Source organism: Sminthopsis crassicaudata, chromosome 3 (genome assembly GCF_048593235.1).
Source record: "Sminthopsis crassicaudata isolate SCR6 chromosome 3, ASM4859323v1, whole genome shotgun sequence".
NCBI classification, from domain to species: domain Eukaryota; kingdom Metazoa; phylum Chordata; class Mammalia; order Dasyuromorphia; family Dasyuridae; genus Sminthopsis; species Sminthopsis crassicaudata.
In genome coordinates this window covers 364,237,439-364,265,083 of record NC_133619.1, presented here as the reverse complement: position 1 = coordinate 364,265,083, position 27,645 = coordinate 364,237,439, and the positions used below count along the sequence as shown (strand labels likewise).

Below are 27,645 nucleotides of genomic sequence, written 5' to 3'. Positions count from 1 at the left end.
GATTCCAAAGAAATTAAGTGACTTACTCAAGTTGACTCAATTGTAGAGTTGGGCGACAGCTCCGTGTCCTTTCTACTATAACATGCTATCCTAAGAATTGGTCAAATGCCTTATATTCATTCATTCATTAAACATCTCAGTCTCAGTTGTACACTGAGGTATTAGAGATGCAAAGACAAAAGGAAAAGCAATCCCCATCCTCAGGGAGCCTACATTCTATTCAAGGGAAATAACATTTATTTATTTTTAAAAAATACTTTATTTTTAAAACATATGCATAGTTTTCAATATTCATTCTTTTTTTAATTTTTAAAGCTTTTTGTTTTCAAAACATATGCATGGATAATTTGACATTGACTTTTGCATAGCTTTGTGTTTCAGATTTTCCCTTCCTTTCCCCCACTTCCTTCCCTAGATGGCAAGCAATCCAATATATGCTAAACAAGTTAAAATATATGTTAACAAGGGATATAGCATTTAAACAGATAAATTCAATGTAATTTTAGGAGAAAGAAAATATTAAAAAAAAAACAGGGGATCAGGAAATTATTTATTGAATATAAAACCAGGGACTCACTTCATTATAAGGACTGTTAAATATAAAAACATGATGAATAATAATAATGAGTGTGAATATATTAATGAATAATAATGAATGTGGATAATAGTCACTGTATTTTTGTTTAGAAAAATAAGATGGTGTGACCATCAATTTTATTTAGGACAGATGTATTCTTCTGTTTGTCCACTTTGTAAGTCATTGAATTTTGCATTATATATTGTGTTATCATACAAAAAAGGCTAACACAATATTTTCCCTAAACCAATTGTATTTATTAATGAAAATCTATTATAAGAATAACATCCAGATTATTTTTACACATGATTTAAAAATATGGAAGTTGTTTACTCCAATGATGAAAGGTACAAGAGGGATTTTTTTTTTTTATCAAAGGTTGTATAAAACACCATCTTTTTTCCTTAAGGAATTTATCACCTAAATAGAGAAGAAAGATCTCACATCTTTAAAATAATTAGAGAATAGTAGAGTGTCAAATAGTGGTTCTAGGTGCTGAGCTAGGAGAGTAACAAGGAGTAGGCAGAGTGTGACCTTACCATATTTACTTAGCAATCTGAAAAAAAAAAAAAAAACCCAACCCAAAAAACAATCATTTTAAATCTTACCAAGAGATAACAAATCACTTAAGAATACCATTGTTATTGGAAGAAATGGAAAATCTATCTGCCTTTGAATTTGTTCACTTTGCTGTCTGATTTTCTCATTTGGCTTTGGTAAGAATCTAAATTTCTAAAATTGTTTTGGTTAAACTATTTCACAAAGGAAAAGAAATTCTTCCCATGCTGGCTTTTGATTTTTAAAGTAAATTATGTAGTTACAAACTAAAAAAAAGTGATAGTATTACAAAAGAGGCAACATGGCTTGTAAAAGGAACCATAGGCAGAAAACCTGGGTTTAAATTTCCTTGGAGCAAATCATTAACTTTTTTGGGCTTCACTTTTCTTACCTGTAAAATGATCTGGAGTAGGGACTAGAAAGCCTGTGATGATATGATAAACTGCTCCTATTGTAAATAGAAAAGCTCTGCAAGAGGGATTCTTAATCTTTTTTTTTTTCCTTCTACTCTCTCTTAAAATAATTTTTAAAATATTGTTGATAATTAAAAGATGTGCTAAATCTCAAAGATTGGTAAAAAAATAAAAATGTAACATTTTCTCCATCTAAGTTTATGGATCTCCTGAAACTTCCCAGGGATTTCTTTGGACCCCAAGTGAAGGGGGAAGAAAACATCTCCCTTTACTGAAACTGTGTTGCCTTTAAGATGATCACTCTGAAATTGTGTTCCCTTTTGATCTGTGATCCCTTTTGGAGTCTTCCCCCAGATAAGTTATTTTTTGGGGAAACCAGACCCTTTGATTCAATTAGAAATCTTGGTCAAAAAGCATCCCTTTTGAAGTATTGTTAATTCCAATAGGAGATCTGGGCTAGATACTGATAAGTATTTAGGTCTGGGAACTTTGGCTTTCTTTCAACCTGAAATTGAACTTCAAAGATTCCTTTTAAAGGGCAGTTTCTGAACTCACACTTTGCAGAAGGTCCAGAGCAGCTTGCTAGGACCCTGCCCACTGAGAAGGCATTTTCTTCTCAGCGCCAGTCTCCATTTCCCTAATAAGACTTTGCTACTAAAGAAGTCAATCTCTTAGCAAAACTGGCTTCCTATCCAACAATAAACTTTCATTTTTGCCAATTAATATTTCAGGTTTCATGAATTCTTTCATGAAGAATCTGTGCTAACTCCCTTATTGCCACTAACCTCATCACAAGTTTAGATTCCCTATTTCGAGGAGGAAATGTTTCTCCAACTTTAATTTTTGTATCACCTTGTGAGGTCTATTCTGGGCACTGGTAAAAGGTATTTAATCAGGTATGGAATCATAAGAGTTTTGGATGTGGAAAGAACATTGGATAGGGAATCATGACCTTGGACAGTTTCCTTTCTGGGGCTTAGTTGCTTTATCTGTAATTGAACTAGGCGCTGGTTTTTTTTTTTTTTTCCAGTTCTAAAATTCTTTATAGTTCTAGGAATTTGAAGAGAAAATGTTACTTCTCATATATAAAAATAAAATTGAACTTGGAATCAGGAGACCTGGGTTTAGATCTTGCTTTAGACACAAATTACTAGTGATCATGGGTTAGCTCAAGCTTTCAAACCCTTATCTGCAAAAAAGGATAGTGCTATTTACACTAGCTGTTTCATAGGATTGTTGAGGGAAGTGCTGAATAACTCTTAATATTCTACATAAGAGTGAGTTTTTGCTATTATAATAGATGCACTAACACATGTATATAGCTGTCCAGTTACTTATGGATTCTTAACATTTGTGAATGGGAATAGTGCTTCAAATCCTCCAAAACCTGTGAAGTATAAAAATAATCCATATTTTGTCTTTTGGGATTTAGTTTTATATTCAGTTTTGAATACAGACATAAATATACTGAAATATGCACTTACTAGAGAGATTGCAAACTAATAGAGTTAGAAGTAGGCTTGTGACTACATATGAAGGATTTTTGCTTTGGGTGGGGAAGATGAAAGATGAAGATAGAAGACTGTGAGTAAACATTAAACATAAGTGAAAAAGGAGAGAATCAAAACAAGCCAATGATCAGAGCAAACAAGGAGTGGAGCAAAAATGAATTAAGAATATTAACATTGGGATTAAAAACTGTTGGCCTTACCTTTCTTTTTCTTCTCTGTCTCTTTCTTCCTAAGCATTACAGGTATTTTTGTATTTTTGTTGATCTTTCTATTTAATCTACTTAGCACATTCACATACACAAACTTAGATATGTGCATATATGTGTGAAAAAGGCCATTCTCTGTCATCTTACCTAACCTTAATCACTGATTAATTAGAACTTAAGTAATCAGTAAAACTGAGACCTTTAGCTTAAAAAGGTCTTCCACTTCACCTTGAAGCCATCCCCGGTCATCTTGATCTGTCTTGCCACTGGCCCCTTCTCTTTGGAGGAGAAAATGAGGCTGGTGACTTTGCACAGCCTTCGATCCCTTCAATCCAATTCACCGTCTGTCATAACATCACTTCTCTCGTGTCACCATTCCCTTCCAGAAGGAACGACACAACCACAGCAATGACCATAATAGATCTATCCTCTCTTCTTCCTTCCCTCCCTTCTTTCTTCCATCCTTCTCTCTCTCCCTTCTGCTTCCTTCCCACCCACATTCTTTTTTTTTTTTTTTTTAAACTTCTCCCTCCTTTTCTTCCCAACTGTAACAGGTCTCTCCTTCCCTCCTTTCTCCTTCTCCCATATCCCTCCTTCCCTCCCTCCCACTCAAACCCAAAGCACAAACAAGGTAAAAACAGAGCAATTTGGGGGTAGGGGACTGGTAGCTGAGAGAGTCATAAGAGATTTCATTTTGAAGATAGCATTTGGTGGGAGGTAAGGATTAAAAAATCAGAGGGAGTGCATTCCAGGTATGGGGTTCAGTAGGTCCAAAGTCAGGGAGATAAGAAATAGATTATGCTGTGGAGGAAGTTTGGCTGGAATGTAGAGTATGTAAAGGCAGATAATGTATTAACTTGGTAAAGGTAGTCTGGGACCACATGGGAAGGCCTTTAAATGGCCAGAAGAGTTCACGTTTTATCTTAGAATGTTTCTTGAGCAGAGATGTTTCATGGTGAGACGTATATTTCAGGGAAATCACTCTGACACTCTGTGGAAGAGGCATTGGAGAATGGATAGTCTGTAAGGTTTTTGCCAAAGTCGGGCAAGGGCTGGTGAAGGCTGAATTAGGCTAGTGTCTATGAATTAGGATAGGTGGAAATTAGGTGGCAGAGTGGGTTAAACCTCAGGTCTAAAGTCAGGAAGGTCTACGTTCAAATTTAGCATTGGATACCACTGTGTGACCTTACCAGGGGTTCTCAAACTATAGCCCACAGACCAGATGCGGCCTGATGAGGACGTTTATGCGGCCCGGATTATGGTAAATGGGCTGAGGGGCGGAGACAGAGTGTGAGCTTTTGCTTTTACTACGGTCCAGCCCTCGAATGATCTGAGGGACAGTGAACTGGCCCCTATTTAAAAAGTGTGAGGACCACTGCTGGATAGGATAGATGGAATTTCAGAAAAGTAAATTTAGGCTTGAAGCAAGGAAAAAATTCCTTAATTAGAGCTAAAAGTAGAATAGGATGCTTGGTAGTAGTGGGTCTTAACCCAATGCCTGCTCATTTGTAGAGGAACAATACCTTTGGGATACTGTACTGGGTTATCACTTTAAAATTCCAGGGCTAGATGATGCAGGCACTTTGGAGAGACATTTCAGGGGGACCATGAACTTGAAATAGCAAAAAAAAAAAAAAAAAAAAAAGAGAGAAAGAAATTACATTAATTTCGCTATCCTCTGTTAGCATTTCCTCACGTTATTTTTTGAGAAGGCAGTTCTGCAGCCTGACAGAGGGATTAAGAACCCCTCTGGTGGAGTCTCCCTAAAGAGAAGATGCACAAACAGGGATTTCCCCACTCAGTTTGTTTTTTTTTAATCGTATTGCTTGGAACATAGTGGGCCTTGATTGATTCTTGATTGATTCAAAGCTTGAGAAACACTGCTTTACTGAGGGACCCTGCTTTACTAATTGCCCTAAAACTTGGGGAGTCCGAATGCGCACACACGAGATTTTCCCTCGGACATACACACCGGACCCTTGAGCCGGGAGAGAACTTGGCACAGATTCAGGTTCAAGCCCGTCATTCCGCGGACGAGTACAGTGACGGGAGAAATCACCGAGCGCCCGCGTCAGGGCCCCCGGGCTGAGCTCCCGCATCACTCTCCCACCCAGCTCCGGGCACGCTTTCCCGGCAGGTTTAAAAGCCTCTTTCGAGCCCCGGTTCCGATGACTGCTCCTCTCTTTTTACCCTGACTCTGCAGATTCTCCCTTAAGGGCTAGGCCCCGCTTGGGGCCCGCCGCCTCCCCAGCCCCTCGCCCCCCAGCTCTCTCCGCAGCCTCGAGCCCTAGGGAGACAAGGAGGAGGGGAGCAAAGCTGGGGAGCGCGCCAGCCCCGCTCGGGCCGACTTCCCCAGAGGCCCCGCCTCCTTCTCCCTCGTGACTCTCAGGCACACCCCGCCCCTCGTTCCTTATTGGCCGCGGGGCCCGCGAGGGTGGTAACGGAACCCCACTCGGAAACGGGTAGGAGGTGAGCGCGCGTTCCCGAGAGCCGCCGGGTTTCCTCGGCGACGGCGGGGGCGCGCCTCCGGGAGCGTGCCTGGGCGGCTCAATGACAATACTGAGGAGGCGGCAGCGGCGGTGGCGGCGGAGGGTGGCCCGGCTGCCGGCGGGGGAGGAGGAAGGAGAAATTTGAAAGCGTCCGAGAATAAGAGGAGGTGGGTCGGGGCTGGACCGAAGAAGTAGAAGAAGAAAAAGAAGTTCGAAAGGAGGAGAGGGCCAGACACTCGTAGGTCCAGGTAACGGCCGCAGCAGGGGGGCTGAGGGAGGGGTCGGGTAAGGGGCGGGCCTGTGCAGCATCGGGCGTGGCCCCGTCCCTCCCCTTCCCTTTCCTTTTATCACCCCCTCCCCATTGAGGGGGGGCCGGGCCGCGCTCCCCCTCCGGCCCTGGCCCCGCCCCAGAGAGGAGATGGGGTAAGTTGGGGGGGCATCTCCTCCCTATTGCTTCCCTCCCCCCTCATCCTAGGAGGCCCCAAGCCTATTAAGAGATTCTCTTCCATCTCCCTGAGTAAAACTTCCAAAACAGGTTGAGATTTAATAGGACCGGATCTCCCGTGTCCTTCCCCTGCCTTCCCCCATTCCCTCCCGCCCCTCCCCCCAACCTTCAGGCTGGGCGGCTCCCCCCAGCCCAGCTCCTTAGTCACCTCTACCTGGGGAGATGCAGGTTGGCTCCGTCTGCTGAAACGTGCAAAAAAGGGAGTGTGGAGTTCCGCCCGTGGACGGAGGCAGAAGGCCCTCGGCCCCCAGTTCTCACCCCCTCCCTTCCCTGGAGAAAGCAGCCACTCTTAATGTGGGATACTCGTCCCTCGCGGACCCTTCTCTGCTCCTCCCCACCCCCACCTCCCAGCCCTAGCCCTCCTTTCTGTCCCCAGAAGCGGTAAAGCTTGAACTTCCTACCTCTCACTAGAGAAGGCCTCCGCTGAGTGTGGCTCCCTTCCTCATTCCCACAGCCGGGGTCACGCTCAGAACGCCCAGGCTTTCCGAGTCAGGCTAAGTTCTCGGGTAGAGCTGGGCGAGCATCCGTCCTTAGCGAAGCGCCTTTGGTGGGGGGCGCACCCGCGACAAACTGTCCGTGCCCTCTCCGGTCGGGATCCTTGTTACCTAGGTTCCTAGCACCCGCGAGCGGCGGGTTGCCCTTTCATTCATTAATCACGTATTCCCCAGCGATAGACCAAAATAGTTTCTTTCTGGCAAGCTTCACGTTCCGTGTTTGTGATGTAAGCTGTGTTATTGCCAGTCCTCCAAATGTTTCTAGGTGGAATGCCATATGCTTAAAGTTGTGTTTGGTAAAAATATTACACAGACTGGTATTGAGATAATTGAGGTCTGACACTCCAGGTCAGTTGTAGGCAGTCTTTGGAATTGATTGGAAAAAAGTGAAAATTTGTCAAGAATTTTGGGGAGAATTTAGCAAGCTTGTACAAACTTTTTTTGGCTGCTTGTTGGATGTTTAAGCTGATTGAGGCTACTTAGTGGGCTATTAATCTGCTTGATTTGATATCTTTTGGTTGGACCTCTACAGTTTGACTTTAAAGAATTAAGTTGAAAGTTCTTTGCAGTAAAACTGTTCAGAGGGGGTAGGGAGCATGCATCTTGGCCAGTAAATCATATCTGAGGGTCTGGGACATGCTGTCAAGATTTTTATGTTAAGAAACCTGATAAAAGAAATAAAGAATGTGTCAGCAGAAAGTAAAGATCCAAAGTGGAAAAACTGTGGACGGGAAGCATGGGGCAATAAACTTTGGCTTTAGAAGAACCTAGTTTGATTCAAGTTTGAATTTGGGCAAGCCATGTAACCTTTTGGGGACTCCAGCTCCTCCTTTCTGATGTGGGGATGATAGTTGTACTCACTACTTCAAATATGTTATATAAGAAATTACTATGTAAATTTAGAAGTCTAAATAGGACTTTGTGATGTACAGTTAAATTCTTTACTTGGCATTTAAAGTTCTTTGCACACTGGCTCCATCCTACCTTTCCAACCTTATATTATATCATCTTACTTTACATTGTAAGTGGCTAGTCTTGCATTCCTTCTCTTGTTTCAGTGACTTTGCATGGGCAGTTCCTCCTCGTAGGAAAGCAGGCCTTCCTTTTAAGGATTCTTTGACTCCTTGACTTCTTAAGAAGCTCAGGTACCACTTACAGAAACCTTTCACATAGTGGTTAGCTTTTGCTGATAATTTTTAGTGCTCTTTTCTTCCTCAGATTATCTTGTATTTATGTACCTGAGCACAGGCATCTTCACCTCCTTTCTTCCACCCAAGTAAGCTCTTTGAAGGTAACAACTGGGTATTGTTTGCTTCTTGTTCATAGTAAAACTGAATTATCATCCAGGAGCATTCTGTTGGCTCTACCACCAAAATTATGAATTTTCTTGTGGCTTTAATTCTTGGAATATTACACAACTATAAAAGTATGTTCAAGAAACTTTGTGCCATAGTTAATGGTTATGAATCTGAAATTGGAACAATCCTTTGCCTTTGGTGACAAACTTTATATAATAATGATAAGGAATTATTTTAATTAACTTAATTGAAAAGCAGCTGTAGTCTCTTTGAATTGATGGATTTAAGTTTATTTAATTTTTCTGACATAGAGACCCCTTTCAAACTCTGCTTTCCAATTCCTCAATATTGTGTGTATACAGTAATGACTGAATGTATATTTCTGGGGAGAATCCAAAAATGCAGGGCTTGTTTGAGATGGGTGAGAAATAGAGGATTATCTATTATTTATAATAAATGACTGATTTGTGCTTTGTATTACAAAGTATTTCGTCTTCATCTGTTTTCTGACTGGAAAATACAATCCCCAAGATGGAGGGGGAAAAATTGGATCAAACTATTGAAGATAGGACCCTTTATTTAGGGGACATGAAGTAATCATTGTGACTCAGTTTGTGAACTATTTGATAATGGTGGTCTCTCAACCTGATTTCAAATTACTATTTAGCTCAGAGCTACTTGGCAAATATATGTGATCTCTGATCTCTGATCATAAATTTTACTGACATGGAAGGTTCCATTAATGATTTCACAATTATGGTATCTAGAACACATATATTTATGCCTCCATAGAAATACACATCATAAGAATTGTCAGCTTCGATGTATATTGGGTAGGTTAGGGAGTGGGGATATGTAATTGTATTACTAGGTGGATGACAGCTCAGACTGGATGTCAGAGAATGAATGCCTAAGGAGGATGATTGTTAGTATGAACACAGAATGACAGTTGTTCCTTAATGTAAAAATAATCATAACATTGATATAATATCTGTTAACCATTTTCTTGAGTGATCTTCATCAAGATTTGAAACTTTAGGCATCTTTTTAGGTTTTCCTTTAAAAACAATTTAAAAACAATAAACTAACAATGCAAAGGTACTATTCACAGTTGCTATTTTTTTTTGAAACCTGAAAAGAATTATAATTTGAGATTGCTATATATTCCCAGCCTAATAAATGAAAAAGTTGCCATTGATTTAAAAATATATAAAATAAAATTATTGCAATTGAAATAATTGCAGATTTTTTATCATATCAAATCTTCATCAAAGAAAAAATTGAAAATTGATGCTATTTTAAAGAAATCATACATAAACTTTATAAATGTTTTTGTGGTTAATGTTTTTGTGGTTCATTTGTATCTTTGTGATCCCATATGGAGTTTTTTGGGGCAAAGATACTGGAGTGGTTTGCCATTTCCTTCTCCTGTGGATGTAGGCAAACAGTTAAGTGACTTGTCCAGGGTATATGCACATTTTATATACATGCATACATATACACATATTATGGAAAAAACGTGTATATATATATATATGTATATATATACACACACATACAATATGTGTATGTTTGTATACATACACACACATATACATATTTAATTAGATCAGGACTAATCAACTAACAAGCATTTATTAAGCCCTCACTATACATCAGGCACCGTATTAACACTGGAGATAATAAAGAAAAAAACAAAAATAGTGCCTACTCTCAACGAACTTAAATTCAGATGAAGATGATAACATGTATATATACATACACATATGAGTGTAGACTTACAAAATGAGTAAAGGTTACTTTGGAGAGAAAGGCACTAATAGAGTGACTGCAGAATAGGGCACTTAATCTTCTTCTTGAAGGGAACCAAAGATATAAGTGACCTGGAGATGGGGAAAAGGCAATTGAGCATTCTAGGCATGAGGAACAACCAATGCAAAAATTTGAACGGAGGAGATGGAATATGAGGAACAGAAAGAAGAGAGGAAATGTATAACAGTGAAAAGATAGGAAAAGACCAGGTTATGAAAAGTTTTAAATGCCAGATTACTTAGCGAGTTAGCCAGAAGCTAGTAAGGCAGTGACAGTCCCTGAAAATGAATTTGGCAGCTGTGTGAAGAAGGGATTAGAGTAGAGAAAGATGAGGCAAGACAGAGAAGAAGATGAAGAGGGCATAAACCAGTGTGGTATCCGTGTTATTGGGGAGAAGAGGAAATAGAGGAACTCTTCTTTTAAACTGATTAATACATTATATATGATTTTAAAAATTCATTGTTTTTGTAAAATTCAAGAAAAAAGAACAGATAGAAGGAACTTTAGAAATCATTTGTCCTAACTCATCTCTCCTCTTAATTGGATGGAGTTGGAAAGAAGTCTATGGGCTATCTAGAACAACCCTCTTATTTGATACATGCTTTGGAGGTTGCTACTTGCCCAAGTTCACATGAGTAAGCATCATCTTTGAGACTTTCTGAGTCCAGGGCCTCTGACTCACAGGTGCTTTTTCAACTTTTCATAATCTTTCCACTGTGCTCAGTTTTACATGGGGAGAAACTATGGCCCAGAGGCAGTGGCTTGTACAGGGTTACACAGGTGTAAGGAACACTGTTGAAATTCACCTTTACGTCCTCTGATTCTAAATTTTTTTTTCCCCTACTATATGTTGTATTCGTTATCACATTTTCCCTTGTAAGCTGGAGAAAGTATTTGGCTGTTATTTCTTTACATTTGCAAAAGAATATTTTGTTCTCAAAAGAGTCATGATTTCAGCCATCTCTCTTTGTGACCCCATTTGGGGTTTTCTTTCAAAGTAACTGGAATAGTTTCTCATTTCCTTCTGATCATTTTACAGATGAGAAAACTGAGACAAAAGAGGGATAAGTGATTTGCTAGTAAGTATCTGAGGCTGAATTTGAATTCAGATCCTCCTGATTTCAGGTCTAGTGCTCTCTATTTACAGGGGTACCTAGCTTCCCTCAACAGAGAATAGTATATGTCCAAAGAAAAATCCTTGAATGTCTCCAGCATTGCAAAATTGAAAGAAAATTTAAGCCTTCATGGTAATTGACATCTTGCCTGTAGTGCCTTACACATTATAGGTCTTTGATAAATACCAATTATTATTTTTTGTTTGAACAGACATTATTGTGCCTCTTTCCTCTTTCTTTTTACCCTGGCCTAATGTGTGTTTTCATTATTTATAAGATTATAGTAAGGAATTAAAGCAGAGCTGGAGTTTTTACCATATTGGTGCTTTTTAATGTGTATTCTTTCCAGCTTTGCATTTATTTATGGATTTTAGCATCAGATGCTAAAATGATTCTGTTAAATAGCCAAACATTCAGTAGCTTTGGAGTTTTAAAAATTGAGCTTAATTTAAATACTTATGGGATCATTAGACATAGATATTTAGGGTTTCCAACCCTTTAAATAAGTTGGTAAAAAGAACAATACTGAAAGGATTTACTTTAAGGGTTTTAAAACTGAGTATTAATCTTCAGTATTATCTGAAAAGCAGTAGTTGGCAGAGAGGCATACTGCACTCTTGGGGAACTCCTTTTAACCTTTTATCTTGAAACAGTAAATTCTTAACTCACCAATCTTTCTCCTTTTTTCCTTTAAAAAATGTTGGAAACTACAGTAATGCCTCAATTAACAAATCCTTTGGGAATGAAGATTCAATTCAACCATAAATTGTGTGTTTATGATCCTTGATGAGAAGACTTCAGATTATTGCTTCTTTTTCTTCCTCCATTGAAAGTAAACCCAGGCCCATTTTTAGCCAAATTGGAAATGTATTAAATTTTGCTTAGTCTTCCTTTGTTGGGCCTTTCTGCCCATTTGGTATTGATTAATTCCTGCTTTTTTAGAAGCTGAGGATCCCCTTATTTTCTCCTTATCACATTTTCCCTAAATTAGTTGTGTTCATCCCTAAATCTTTACATTAAATTAAATTTAGTTGGATCTATGAAAGGGAGGAAGTAAGGGAGTTCGATATTTAAAATTTACATGTATTGGCTCTGTCATGGAAGTTGTTAGAATATTAACCCTATGTACCTCTGTACTGTGCTAGTACTTGTGTCTCAGGCTACAAATTTAAAATTTTGATGGTGGACCCAATAATATGATCCTAAATATTTATGTAATAATAAACAACTCATATTTATATACGTTTACAATTTTTAACCCTACTGTTCTTTGTTTCTGGTAGTTGGCTGTAGTATTGTTGCTTTTTAAGGGGAGAAACTAGGTGGAAAAAACCTCTTGTCTTTTAGGTACTGACTTCTTTTATGTAAGTGTATGGATTTTTTTAAACTTCCTAAATCAACTTTAATCTGTTGTTCTTTCCATATGTGCAAAACCTTTCCATATTCTCTGGGAGAAATAACCTGTCTTTCCAAAATCATTTTGTTAAATATGAAGGTAAAAGCGAACATATCTTATCCTGAAAGTGTGGAAATATTTTTGCAAAGAAGCAAACTGGGGAGGAATAATTAACATCTTGAAAGGCATTAATAATTAGTGATTTCCTGGATTGAAGAGCATCTAGGTAGTTGATTAGTGCAGTAAACATATCTCTGGGCCTGGAATAAAAAAGACCAGAATTCAAATTTAATCTTTGACATTTATTAGCTGTATAATCTAGGCAAGTCATGTAATTTCTGTTTGCCTCATTTTTTGCAATTGTAGAGGCTACAAATGATCAAATGAAATATTTTTAAAGCACTTAAGCACAGTACCTAGCACACAGTTGCTAAACACCTGTTTATTCTGTTTCTCTTTCCTTATCTAAAATTAAGTTGTACTTAACTGGAACAATTTATCTCAGAATACTATATTCATATGAGAAGCTCATGATAAAGTATTTTAAGAAAGGTAGTTTCAAGGGGAAATGGAAATATATTATTTTCAGGCATTTGCTTGAAATGGTAAAAATGATAAATGACAAAATGATTAATGAAAAATGATAAAAAAAAATGGCAAAAAAAATGTTACAGTTGTTTGCTTGTCTAATTTCAGAAAAAACAAATTTTAGACTCAGAGTTTTAAAGAATCTATAACTATTGGCCAGTATTTTTCACTTTATTGCTGGCAAAATCCTTGAACATATAATTTAAGGGATGGTTAGTGAGCATCTAGAATAGAAAACAATGATCGCAAAAAGTCCACCTGACTTCATCAAGAATAGATGTAGAGTTTTGAAAAGGGTCTCTGAGGCCTTTTAATCTGACCTCCTTACATGCCTGGTGAAACTGAGAACTCCTAGGAGTGAACCATAAATTGAACAGGAAGAAAGTAGCAAAACTAGTATTGTTATTCAGGCTTTTGATTCATCCCAGTGCTGCTTTCACTGAATGGTCATACCAGACTAATCTAATTTCCCTTTGCAAATCTTAAAGTATTATTATAAATTCTAGCTATTGCTAGTTATTGTTAATATAGTTTAGTTTATCTAGATTTTAGCAGAACATTGGATAGTCTTGCATACTCTTTCTGTGATAAAGATTGTTAAGGAACACTGGTTTCTGGATTTATAGGTTATGTATCCAAACTATAGCTTTGTCACTTAATTTTCCTTAGCTTCTCCTCTAAAGTTGGACTAATGGCCTTTGAGGCTTTTATAGTTTTAAAGTTAGGGTGATGTGATTCTTAGAGGGCTAGAAAATAGTCTAGTTAGCTGGCTTCTGAATTGGTAGAATGACTGGAGACAAAGAGTAGTCAGTAGTTCAGTGTCAGTTTGGAATGAGCCTTATAGAATGCCCCAGGATCTTTTTTTTAACCTATTTGCTGTTGTTTGTTGTCGTTTTATCAATGACTTGAAAAATTATAGATGGCATATTTAGCGATTTAGCGATCACAAAGCCAAGTAAGATTCTTAACTCCTTGTGTGATAGTGTTTCTGAAAGCTATAATGTACTTATATTGAGTCTAATAAAATGAAATTTAATAGGAATGAATAGAAAATCTTACGCTTCTGTTAAAATCAATTTCTCAAACACACAATAAGGAAACCTAGATAGATGTTTGTTCTCAACCAAGAAAGTTAGTTCATTCTTGGGCTAATGGTTAGTGGTCCTCAATAAAGAGGTGATTTAGTCACCTCTTACTTGATGTCTTGTCTAATAAAATGTAAATTCTTTGAGATCAGGGACTTTTTCATTCTTGTCTATGTATCCAGAGTTCGTGCCACAGAACAAATGTTTAATAAATATTTGTTTGATTGATAATGGCCCTATTGTACCTTGTTCTATTTAGTTCACATCTGGAATACTATATTCAATTTTGAGTGTTACATTTTAGGAAGGATATTAATAAAGTGTAGAATGTCCAGAGTTGAATAGCCATGATAGTCAAGAAAATGAAACTATATGAGAATTGGTGGAAAGAATTGGGGACATTTAGATTGTTAAAGAGATGATTTAACAGGAAAGTGATAGTCACTTTAAGGATTTAAAAGATTATATTGTAATGAAAGAATTGTTCTTGTTCTGCTTGGTATTGGGGGCATAACTACAAGCTTTGGGTAGATGATGCAGTGGAAAAAAGTGCTTTAAGAGGTTATTGTTCTCCATTATTAAAGGTTTTCAAGTATATGTCAGTGGCCATTTGTTGGTTTCTTGTTTAGATACAAGTTGAACTAGATGCTCTCTGACAACACAACCTAGCCTATTTTGAAAGGAACTGAAAGGACTTTATTGATCACCTAAAATTATAAGAATTAGAGATGATCCTTTTTACCTTCATTTTATAGGTGAAGAAACTGATGAATAAAAATTAATTGTAATATCCCAGGAATTTTAATGAAGGTTATTGGGGAAACTGAGTTAATTTAAATTTTCTATTTGCCTGAAAATGGTAGCCTACTTGAAGGAGATGCAGAGAGGAAACTTTTTAAAAAACTTATGTCTGTTTGTAAGAGAGGCTGAAATATAAATGGGGAAAAATACTTGAATAAGTAAAATGTCTGGTTGTATTTAATTCCCTTTGCAGATACCATTGCAAGTTTGCTGGACTTTAATAAAATTTGATTAAGAAAGTACTTTATAAATAATTAGATTAAAAAGTGATTATTTTAAGAGGTATTCCCGAATTGATAAATGACCAAAAGATAAAAAGTGAGCCCAAAGAACTATAAAATCATGCATATCTTTTAACCTAACAATACCACTACTAGCCTTGAATACCCAAAGAAATTTAAAAAAAAGGAAAAAGGACCTACATGTACAAAAATATTTGTACCAGCTTTCTTCTCAGGGCAAAGAATTGGAAATTGAGCGGATGCCCATTAATTGGAAAATGACTGAATAAATTGTGGTCTGTAATTATGATGGAATATTATTATTCTTTGGGAAATTATGAGCAGGATACTCTTAGAAAAACCTGAAAAGTCTTCCATGAACTTAAGCAAAGTGAAATGTATTGTGTACAAAGTAATAGCAATGTCATAGGATGATCAACTGTGAATGATTTTGCTATTCTTAGCAATATAATAATCCAAGACTACTATAAAGAATTTATGATGAAAAATGTTCTCCAGACCCAGAGAAAGAACTGATTGTGTCTGAATACAGATTGAAGCATATTGTTAAAAACAGAACAACAACAAAAAAAACCTTTATTTTTTGAGAGAATTTTTTTGGGGGGTAAATCTATATTTTTACAACATGACTTATGGAAATGTTTATTTAACTTCACATGTGCCTTAATGGAATTTGGGGTTGGAGAAGAAGAGGGAAAATCTGGAACTCAGGTTTTTTTTTTTTTTAATAGCTTTTTATTTACAAGATATATGCATGGGTAATTTTTCAGCATTGACAGTTGCAAAACCTTTTGTTATAACTTTTCCCCTCCTCCCCCCCCACCTTCACCCCCAGATGACAGGTTGACCAATACATGTTAAATATGCTAAAGTATAAGTTAAATACAATATATGTATACATGTCCATACAGTTATTTTGCTGTACAAAAAGAATCGGACTTTGAAATAGTGTACAATTAGTCTGTGAAGGAAATAAAAAATGCAGGCGGACAAAAATAGAGGGATTGGGAATTCTGTGTAGTGGTTCATAGTCACCTCCCAGAGTTCTTTTACTGGGTAGCTGGTTCAATTCATTACTGCTCTATTGGAACTGATTTGGTTCATCTCATTGTTGAAGAGGGCCACGTCCATCAGAATTGATCATCATATAGTGGTGGCGACCGCGTTAACACTTAGAATCAGCTGGAGTCTTTATTCTTGGTCTTTTGTAGTAGAGTGGACGCATAGGATCTCTGCGACCTCACCTCTTCATCTCCCTCTTAGAAAATGACCGTGGCTAGTCTCCCTGCACCTCCTAGTCCCTCCCACAATTTTCTGTATACACGAAACGACTGGGCCAGTACAGGATAGTGGGAAGGGCCATTTTCCAAGCATATTCTTATAGAGTATTTTCCAATCAGTAATTAGCCTCAAGTGCTCGATTGTCCAACCCCAGTGCATTAGCTCAAGAGTTTCAGGCCTTCACAATATAGTATTGTTATTGAAGTATGTAATGATCTCCTGGTTTTGCTCATTTCACTCAGCATCAGTTCATGTAATCTCTCCAGGCCTTTCTGAAATCATCCTGCTGGTCATTCCTTACAGAACAATAATATTCCATAATATTCATAAACCACAATGTATTCAGCCATTCTCCAATTGATGGGCATCCACTCAGTTTCCAGTTTCTGGCCACTACAAAGAGGGCTGTCACAAACATTCTTAACCAGTAGTAACACTGCTGAATCAAAGGGTATGCACAGTTTGATAACTTTTTGAGCATAGCTGGAACTCAGTTTTAAAAAACAAATGTTAAAAAATATTTATATATAACTGGAGAAAATAAAAATGTTAAAATATTTTAAAAAGTGATTATTTTAATTTGGAGAGGCAACATTAAAACTCAGATGTCATTTGATTCCCAATGTGATATATCCTAGTACAATTTTAATTTACTTATGAATGTCCTTGCAAAATCTCTTTGACTTAAGTGCCAATTTAGGTAAGTCCTAAGAACAACATTTATTTGCTTTATTAAAAAGCTCTTCCAGTCTCCTCCAAGAACTTAGGCTGATGAGGCATTTACTATAGACAGATTTTATTTAATGTGATTGTTTAAACCCCAAAATGTAGAATAGATCACACCTGAATTCCTAAACTGTCAAGAAAATTCTTCTTTCCTTTCCAAAGGGATGGATTTAATCCTTTTTGGTTTTGGGCCATCAGAAAAGCCCACCTTCTCCTTTATCTCCTTCCCCTACCTAGATTTAAATAGCCCACATGACTCAGACTAATAATGGGTATAGATTTGGGTTGTTCCTCAGTGAATATGATTCTTTCAGAAATTACAACTGACGCAGTGATCTTTTGAGTACCAGAAAGAATAAAGTCCTAATCTATTCTGTCTCTTTTCATCATTCTATCTGGTGTTGACTTCTCAGTCAGAGCAAGTAAGAGACCACATGAAGTTGACATGCTACCTTTTACATGCAAGCAAAATAGTGCAAAGAACACTGAATTTGGAGTCAGAGAATTTCAGTTTGAATCCGCATTGTTTTACTGTGAGCTTGGGATAGTTAACCTTTATGGGCCACAATTTCCTTCTCTGTGAAATTGAGAGGGTTCTAAATAGATAAATTCTTAAATTACTTATTTCTAAATTTTATAGTCTGTTAGTTATATGGTCATAGGTGAGTCACTTAACCATTCTGAAGATCAAATTGCCCTTCTATACAATGGAAATTATACTTCACAGAGGAAGTGATTTGCAAAATTTAAAACAATAAGCTAGAGTGAATTATTTTTATTCAAAAGGTAGGTTTCATGAATTTAGACATTACTGAATTTGTCCTTTTGAATGGGACTGATTGAATGAAGTATTTCTCCTTATTGAGTCACATGATCCCTTTCCCAGAGCTTAGGGGAAGAGAGGGAGGATTGTGTTTTAAGATCTCTGGAAGGATGTACTTTGAATTCGAATCCTGGGATGCAGGAAGTTAGTAAAGTGGAAGGAAGTGACAGAACCTGTGGGAGATAGCCAACTTTGGTTGGTGAACACTGGTCAAAGATGGTTATGTCCTTTTAGTTTGTCCAGTGAGAAGACTCCTGTCTTTTGCCTTAGTCCTGGACAAGGCCGAAATTGGCCAGGTTCCAGGAGCACATGGCTTCCAGGTGTGTCTAAGCTTCTCCCTGCAGGGATTAAGTAAATGCTTTCTTTTTGTATCTGAAGATGTCTTTGATGAGTTAATTTGGGAAAAGGGGTTTTGTACCCAGCCTACACCCTAATTTTTTAGAAATATTAGCAAATAGCAGCTTCTTCATGTTATAAATATTACAGGGGGTGCATAAAATGTTCTATTGTGCAACAATTGGCACTTTTATTTATATTTTACCTTTTACTTAAAAAGTAAGAAATTTAGTTATATTAAATTAGTAATTAATCTGTAGATTAAAACTTGGGGTTCCAGAGTGAGTCAGGTAGCTTGATGTCACATATGGTTTTCAGGATGTCCTGAGGAAAGACTGAGATGTCCTCAGTGTGGAATGGTTGAGTCATTTACTTGTTTTCAGGGTATTATGTATATTAGAGTTTATATGTCTTAAGTGGTTTTTTTGGATTATATGATCTAATCATTTTTTTAAAAGTATACAGTAACTTAAAATATTTTCTGCCGAAGAAACTGAATGGAGGATGATAGTAATACTTGAAGAAAAGTGAACAAATGGCAGAGTTGTCACTTTGCTAGCTAATAAGTTAGCCATAAGTAAAAACAGTGACTATCTAATTAGACTCAACAAGTTGAAATTATTAAGATTACTTGAAATACTGATGCATACTCACTATTATTAATGATGCATCTCATCTTAAATGTATACTTGTTGTACCTTGAGATATTAGTGATAGAATGAAACCACCAGGATTAGTAAGGCTTTTAAGTGTTTGTTGCCAAAAACATATATCATCTGTGAAAACTTTCATATCTCATACTTAACTTGGAAACAAAAATTTTTAACCTATTTAAAATTAACCTTCCAGGGGCAACTAGGTGGCACAGTGGATAGAACATCAGCCTTGAATTCAGGAGGATCCCAGTTCAAATGTGGTCTCAGACACTTAACACTAACTAGCTGTGTGGCCCTGGCCAAGTCACTTAACCCCAGCCTCAAAAACAAAAAAAAAAAAAAAAAAAAGAAAGAAAAGAAAATTAACCTTCCAAAAGAAGAGTTCAGTGGGTTGAATTTTTTAAAATATGAAAACATAATGCTGGTTAGCTTCCAAAATCAGCTCATTGACATCTGGCAAAATGAAAATTGACTAGCCAAATTTCAACAAAAACTTCTGGGTAATTGGTGGATGAGATTGAAAAATGATTGTCATGCTTTAATATAAGTATACTGATGTGCTTTTTACATTTAAATCTACATATTTTTATGTAGTATCTTTTTCAACTGTTAAGAGATAGATAAAGCATTTATGGTTTATCTGTTTATTATGGGCCAGTTACTGTACTAATAAGTGCATGGGTACAAATTAACAGACAATCTTTTCTTTAAGATGCTTATATTACAATGGGAAAAGAAAACACATAGAAAGTTGCTGGGGGTGAGGAGTAGGGGGTGAGAATGACCCCCTGGGATCATGGTAAAGGACATGCTGGGAGCATGGTGAAGGAAGTGGAATAGAGATATAGGCAAAAGCTGACTTCCTACTTCATCTCATTCAATTGGAACTTCCTTTCCCAATATTATCAATGAGCTCTTACTGTCAAATTCCTTAACCTTTTTGACTTAAATGTATCATTTGACATTATTGAATGCTCCTTTTTCATAGACACTGACCCCTCCCTGGGTATCTATGACATAAGTCCTTATTTTCTTTTCACATGTCACTGGCCATCATCTTCTCTTCTTACCATCATCTCAATACAAATGAATCCAAATAAAGAGATCCAGCCTTCATATTTCTCTTGGACTCTAGTTTATCACCAATTGCTAATTGGATCTTTCTACCTGGATGTCCTTTCTGTATGTCAGCTTATTCAAAGTAGAATGTCAGAATAGATTATTTCTCTCTGCCCCCCAATCATTTCTTTCTTTCTCTTGAAATCCATCATCCTTTCAATTATCTATTTTGTAACCTATTATCTTTAATTCTTCCTTCCTGAGATGGTGGTGGTGATGGTAGTCCAAGAAGAGAAATGGGGTCAGATACAAGAGGTGTTGTGGAAGTAGAACTGCTAAGGCATTAATGTTAAGGGAGAAGGAAGACTTGCCATTTTACAACATTATTTCTTTGCATTGTCTGTCCCTCATGTCTAGATTGATTTTACACAACAGAAATAAGAAAAAAATACATTCTCAGATTTCTTCAATGCTCAACTTAAATGTTATCTCCTATAAGAAGTCTTTTCTAATTTGCCTTCTTCTTATGAGTTACTAATATTCTCTTTTTTTTCTTTAAAATAATTTCATGTTTTATATTTATTTAGTATAAATTTCATATTTATTTCTGTGCATAAGTTGTGTGTGCCCCTTCTCTCCCTCTCCCTTCCACACGAGAATGTAAATTTCTTGAGGATAGATGACAGAGGCTTTTACTTTACTCCATGGTCTAACACAGTACTAGCTCAAAGTATAGATGCTATATAAGTGCTTATTGAATGCGAGAAATAAAAATTGCTTTTTTTCCTATTAAATAAAATCTTTTTCTATAATTAGGAAACAGTGGGATCTTATGTTCTCTGTATCTTTGAGTCAATTATATCATAAAAGCCTACATGTTCCTTTTCAAAACCCTATGAAAGATAGAAATACAAATATTTGTAAAGGTTTTGTGAAAAGAGGCTAAGTAGATTTCAAAGTCCGATTCTTTTTGTACAGCAAAATAACTGTTTGGACATGTATACATATATTGTATTTAATTTATACTTTAACATATATTGGTCAACCTGCCATCTGGGGGAGAAGGAGGAGGGAAGGAGGGGAAAAGTTGTAACAAAATGTTTTGCAACTGTCAGTGCTGTAAAATTACTCATGCATATATCTTGTAAATAAAAAGCTATTAAAAGAGAAAAGAAAAAAAGAAAAGAGGGCTAAGTAGGTACTTCATGAAATGCAGTAAAAGGGGTCAGCATAGACCTGTGTACCAGTTTTGTATTGTTTTATGGGTTGTCATGAGCACTAATTAGCTAGTTTTTCAGGGTTCACATTCTTGGTGAATTAAGTTCTCAGAAAATAAGAGTGTGTTGGAGGGACTAAATACACTTGAAGCCTTTAAAGTACAGTAGACTATCCAATTCTTGCACTTGTTCATATTCCACAGTAAAGCTTTAGAGTAGGACTTTGCGGAGATTATATTTTGAATTGAGTTGAGAATCTGAACCATTTTAAGAGATATTAAATGTAAAAAAATATAAAATATTGAATGGGTCATCAGATGATGAATATTTTAGACCATAGCAACTCATGAAACATCTATTTCTGCCAGGAACATTTCTATCTTTCTGGTCACCCAGGTACACAACTTCAGAGCCATCCTCAACTCCCCCTTCTCTCATACCCTATTCCCAGTCTCCTGATCTCATAGTTGTCCTCTTCATAGTTTCTGATATCCAATCCATCAGCTCTACTCTCATGGCCGTCATCCTGGTTCAGGTCTGAATTACTTTTCACCCAGACCTTGGCAATAGATTCCTAATTGACCTTTCTGCTTCAAGCCCATCCCTTCTCCAATTCATGTTCCTCTGGGCAACTAAGGTGATAATATTCCTAAAGTACAGGTCTGAACATGCCAGTTTCCTGCTTAATAAATTCCAGAGGTTCTCTTTTGGTTTTTAGGATCAAATACAGAGTTCTATGTTTGGCTTTTACACATTATACTTTTTCACAAATGCCACAGTCCAGCTAAAATGACTTTTTCTTATTCACGACATCTCAGTGCCTTTCCACAGATGTGTCACTGATGTCTGGAATGTACTCCTGCCACCCTTCTATCTCCAAGAATCCCTGCTTTTCTTCCAAGCTCAAATCAAACCATTTTTACATGTGGTCTTCTCTTCTTCTTCCTCCTCTTCCCTTCCTTTGCCTTTTTTTAATCTTTTAAATATACTTATATGTGTACTTTTTAATATTTCCTGATAAAATGTAAACCCCTTGGGGGTAGGGGCTTAATATCCCTAGGGTTTAACATACTGCAAATAGTAGGGCACTTAATAAGGGCTTGTTAATAGAACTGTTTCCTGAGGCTTGGGAGAGTTGTGATTTCTATCAATACAAGGACTACAGGTAATATGATGAAATTACATCAATTAAAAAAGAATATTATTTAAAGAAAAATATTTGTAATGAGCAGTTTTACCACTTACTTTGTTTAGAAATTTCTTTTAGGCAAACAATAAGGACAATATTATAGCGGACTTTAAAAATCGAGCCTTAACAGAAAAGTTTAAAGCATTTATGGACATTGATTCCAAAATTTGAATTAATGGTGGTCAGTACCCAAGCTTTTGTTAACTTGGTACTAAGGATATGAGAGTATAAAGTTAAATTTTTTCTATTCCTGACTTATAATTGGATTGAGGCTATAAATGAATGTTTAATTCTTGAATTTTATACAATAAACGAAGTTACATAATTTGCTTGACTAAGAAATGTTCTCGTTTGAGTCAAATCCTTTTTGCATAGTTTGCATTGCGATATTTCCATGATCTTAATCTTATAGCTAAGTGTAATATAAAAATCCTTTAAAATATTTTAGTTGGAAAGTTATCTTTGGAAAAATTCACCAGACCTGAGGTCTTTATATTCATCTAGCAAAGAATTGTTAGCTTTGATAGGTAAACTGACTTCTATAGTTGTCCCAATCTTGATTATTTTTAAAGGGATTTGAAGTGCTGATGAAACTAGGTAGAGGAGGAAGAAATTTGAGTATATCTTGTGAATCAGAGCCAAGTAAACCTTTTTGTGACTATTTTTAGTTCTCTTTATCATTTAAAAAATTTCTTTATTTTTATGAATTTGACAATAATCAATAAGCATAAATATTTTTCATATATACAAAGAATAAAAAGGATTATAAATTAAGCCATAAACTCCTACTAAGTATTTTTAAGTACATATTAAATTTAACACAACATTGATAAGATTGTTCTGTTTGTCTCTTCTTTCATGTTTTGTTCTGTTTTTAAGATGATGATTCTTTCTTTTTTTGAATATTCATCCCTAATTCACATCTGTCTTCTTTTTTTAAATTTATTTTTTATTATAGTTTTTTATTTGTAAAAATAATTTTTCAACATTGACCCTTGCAAAACCTTTTGTTCCAACTTTTCTCCTCCTTCCCCCCCCAGATGGCAGATAGTCCAATACATGTCAAATATGTTAAATTATATGTTAAATCTAATATATGCATATATATATATTTATACAGTTATCTTGTTGCATAAGGAAAATCAGATCTAGAAAGAAAGAAAAAAAAAACCTGAAAGGGAAAATAAAAATGCAAGCAAACAACAACAGAAAGAGTGTGGAAATGTTATATTGTGGTCCACCCTCAATTTCCCATAGTTCTCTTACTGGGTTTAGCTGACTCTTTTCATTACTGAACAATTGGAACTGGTTTGAATCATCTCATTGTTGAAGAAAGCCACGTCCATCAGAGTTGATCATCATATAATCTTGTTATTGCCATGTATAATGATCTTCTGGTTCTACTTATGTCACTTAGCATCAATTCATGTAAGTCTCTCCAGGCCTCCCTAGAATCATCCTGCTGGTCATTTCTTACAGAACGTTAATATTCCATAAAATTCATGTACCACAGCTTATTCAGCCATTTTCCAATTGATGGGCATTTACTCAGTTTCCAGTTGTAATTTTCGTAATAGTTGGGGGGCAGAGAAAAGGCTGTGTTTCATTTTTATCTTTAAAAAAATGATTTAAGCCTGACTTTTGTATTTTTCTTTCATAGACCTATCTTTCTCATCTTAATATTTAGTTTCTAGCCCTTGCTCTTTTTTGTCACAATTTCTTTTCTCCTCATACATTTTTACTGTTTTGTCTTACTCAAGCAACAACATTTATCTCTAGGGATCACAGTAGAGTAGAGCTCCTTAACTTTTTCTATATCCTGAATCCCTTTGGCTTTTGACTGAAGCCTATGGACCTCTCCCCAGTAAAATGTTTTTAAGCATATAAAGTAAAACTCAGGATTACAAAGGAAATCAAGTATATTGAATTAGTCTTGTCAAAATTAAAAAACAAAATAAAAACTAATTAGGGTGATAGATCCCCTTGCAAGAGTGTTAGAAGTGCTGAAACCTACTTTAATTTAGTAAGTATAGCATTTGTACTTTGATCTGTTAGAATTTAGATCTTTTCTTCTCCTTTTACAAAGTAAATTGGTTTTAGACCTGAAATGAAGTTTTTCAAAGCTGTAGAACATTAAATAAGACATTGGAGATCTTCAAATTCACATGATGAATTTTTGTATGATGGATAATACTTTTTTTTTAACCGATTTATTTAAACACTAAAAATCTACCTTTCCCATATACAACTATGCATAAAACATCTAAATAGTTTTCTAACCTATTTTACTCAGTATATCATAGATTTAGAAAAGCTTGTATGATGATGGCTTAGGAATAAAGAAAATTATACTTATTTACAAATATTTAGTTTGTTCTCTTGAATACATATGATTTAGTATTAAACATGCTTCTCAGTGTCAGAGCAAAACTTTGTTAATATATTTGGTAGTCAATAGAAATAATTGTTGACAATTTCCTAACAAGAAAGCAATTATACTACAGTCTTACTTCCCAAGTATTTTGAGTGATTTGAATACTTTGCAATTCACCTTCCCCTCTCTCTGAATCTACCATTTAGTCTAAAGAAATCTTAATGTGATAATCACTCCATTCTTTCTTAGCTAATAGAAGAATTAGCCAAGGTTAACAACTAGAATCACAATTTTTATATCTTAGAACAGAATCTAGTAAGTTAGGAGACATTTATTAGTAGAAACTTTTAAAGCCAATTAAAACCTAGAGAGAGAAAATTTAGTTTTCCATATGATGATATTTTAAAATTTAAAATCCACACTCTAAAATTGCAGAAAATGTGAAGCTTTTTTAGGATCATATTTTTCAGCTAGAGTTGGGTCATGAAGAACCTGGTAGATCTCTATTCTGTTGGAATAGTGATTGAATTATTGTAATTTGAAGATATTGGAGTTTTTAGGGTCAATAGCTAAAGAAATAACCACCAAATGTTATATTAAACATTTCCCTTAATTAAATTTTCAGATCTCGTTGATAGAAGAAAATACAATTTGTATTGTTTTCTCAAGGTGAAGAATGAGGACTAATCTATATTGAAGAAACCGAAGTAACATTTCAGCTACTGTAAGTTTTTAAGTAAGGGTTTTTTTTTTTTTTGGCATCAGAGATTTAATATGTTATTTATTTTGGCTCCTCTTCCTTATCCTCATGGGACAAATTGACCTAGATTTAATGAATTCATGGCAAATAAATTAGGAAAAAATAATATTCTCTCCATAATATCATTAAATACATTTAGCCTTCTGGCTAAAGTATAAACAATCAAGAGTGACCTTTTATTTTCCCATTACCTTTGCTATGAGTTTTAACTTTATTTTGTATATAAAATAGGAATGATTGAATCTTTAACCCTCTCTTGAAGTATAGGAAAAATTTAGTTAATCTTAAGTGCTTTTAATGATAAAAATAAAATTTGGTTTAAAAAAATTAAATGAATTTATTTTTATGTATGTTTATTTTTTTGAATCTTAACTTTGCCATATTTTTTCATTTAGAAAATAATTGACTAAAGAAGTGTAAAGTCTTTGTTTCAGACTCAACTTCTTAGGTTGTATCTTTATGTTTGTTCTTTTTAGGGTAATTTTAGTAGGAATAATCTGAGTTTAATCAGATTTGGTTTGTTACTAAAGAGTAAGAGTAACTCTCCATTTTGATGTGGTTTCCCTCTGTCTTATAAGAAAATTTTCAAATAAGATATTTTAGATAATTTTAATAGACTTATTTAGCATGTGACTAGAGGATAAAGATAGAGATGATTATATTGAGTAGAGTTTCCATTTCATAAAACCTTAAGCCATAGCTTCCTTTTCATCAGATGCCTTCTTTCTATATTTCAACTATCATGGAATAAAAAACAATATTATTTAATGGAAAAAATAATGCCTTTTGAGATTTAACAGTTCCAGAAATTCTTGTAGTTCTGATAATATATATAGTAACATTTCTTCAAATTTTCAGTACTTTAATCTTTTATTTAAAGATGATTTTTACCCACTTTTTTATCTCCAGAAAAAAGAAAAGCAAAAAATGGTGCCAGAAGAAGAAATACAACAACCTTTCGATAAAACAGCTTATTCCACCTAACAGGGAAGAATCTTGAAATATAACTTCCATGTACAAACTTTAGTTGAGATGTTATGTTATCCAGACTGTCATAAAGATGGCAGACCTTAATTAGTCATTTTCATCAGCTATAGTAGGAGAAAGCATATTCTTCAAATGTGATGATTTAAGACAATAAATACTAAAATTAGTTCATCAATAGTAGGTATCTTCCTCTGCTCTCCTTTCATCTCCCTTCCTCCCCTTCTCCCCCATTTTTTTTTATTTCATCTTTAGAAGGGAAATAATGAAATGTAGTTTAAATTTATAACATTTCATTATTTCCCTTCCTAAGAGATGGAAGCCATGATTCTTAAAAAGAGAAGCTGGATCTCCTTAGGCTGATGATTTGTGTTACTCTGAGAAGGAAACTTTATATCTCATACTATATATACTCATACACACATCTTCATTTTGGATTAGGAAGAGGAAATTCTTTAGTTACAGTGTATTAAACATTTATTAAGCACATACTATGTCTCAGGTAGTATACAAAGTACAAAAAATGGCAAAAGAGTGTCCTCAAAGAGTTTACAATCTAATAGAGAATAGATCATGCAAACAATTACAGAGTAAGCTATATGCAGGATTAATAGGAAATGATTGAAGGAGGGGAGGCACTAGAATTAAGAGAAGTTAGGAAAGGTTTCCTATAAAAGACGGGACTTTAGTTGCTTCTTAAAGGAAGCCCGGGAGTTTAGTAAGTAGAGTTGAGGAGAGAGCGCATTCTAGCCAGAGAAAATATCTAGAGCCAAGAGCTGGAATGCTTTGTGGAAGAGCCAGGAAGCTGGTGTCACTTGACAGAAGAATATGTAATAGGGAGGAAGATATATAAGGAGAGTAGAAAGGTAGGTGGGAACTTGGTTATGAAAGATTTTGAATGCTACATAGAACATTTTGTGTTTGATTCTGATGTTAATAGGGAGACACTGGAGTGTGTGTGTGTGTGTGTGTGTGTGTGTGTGTGTGTGTGTGTGTGTGTGTGTGTGTGTGTGCCTGCATCTGCGTGCACATGTGAGACATGGTCAAACCTTTTCTTTAAGAATATCACTTTGATGTATTAAAATGGGGAGAAAATTGATATAAGCAGATTCGAGTCCACATAGGAGATGCTGTGAGCCTCTACCATCTT

At 35.7% G+C, this 27,645-nt stretch overlaps 1 protein-coding gene across 6 annotated transcripts in view; it reads left to right on the top strand.

Annotated features, from left to right (window-relative positions):
- The window catches only part of RALB (RAS like proto-oncogene B), a 108,839-nt gene that overhangs the window by 54,408 nt on the left and 26,786 nt on the right, over positions 1–27,645 (top strand). For 3 of the 6 annotated variants that reach the window (XM_074301801.1, XM_074301800.1, XM_074301798.1), the window contains one exon: positions 25,377–25,475. The gene's annotated coding sequence lies outside the window, so the exon portion shown is untranslated. Of the gene's footprint in view, positions 1–5,730; positions 6,003–25,376; positions 25,476–27,645 lie in introns of those variants that run through there. The other 3 variants (XM_074301799.1, XM_074301802.1, XM_074301803.1) reach the window with 3 other exon arrangements.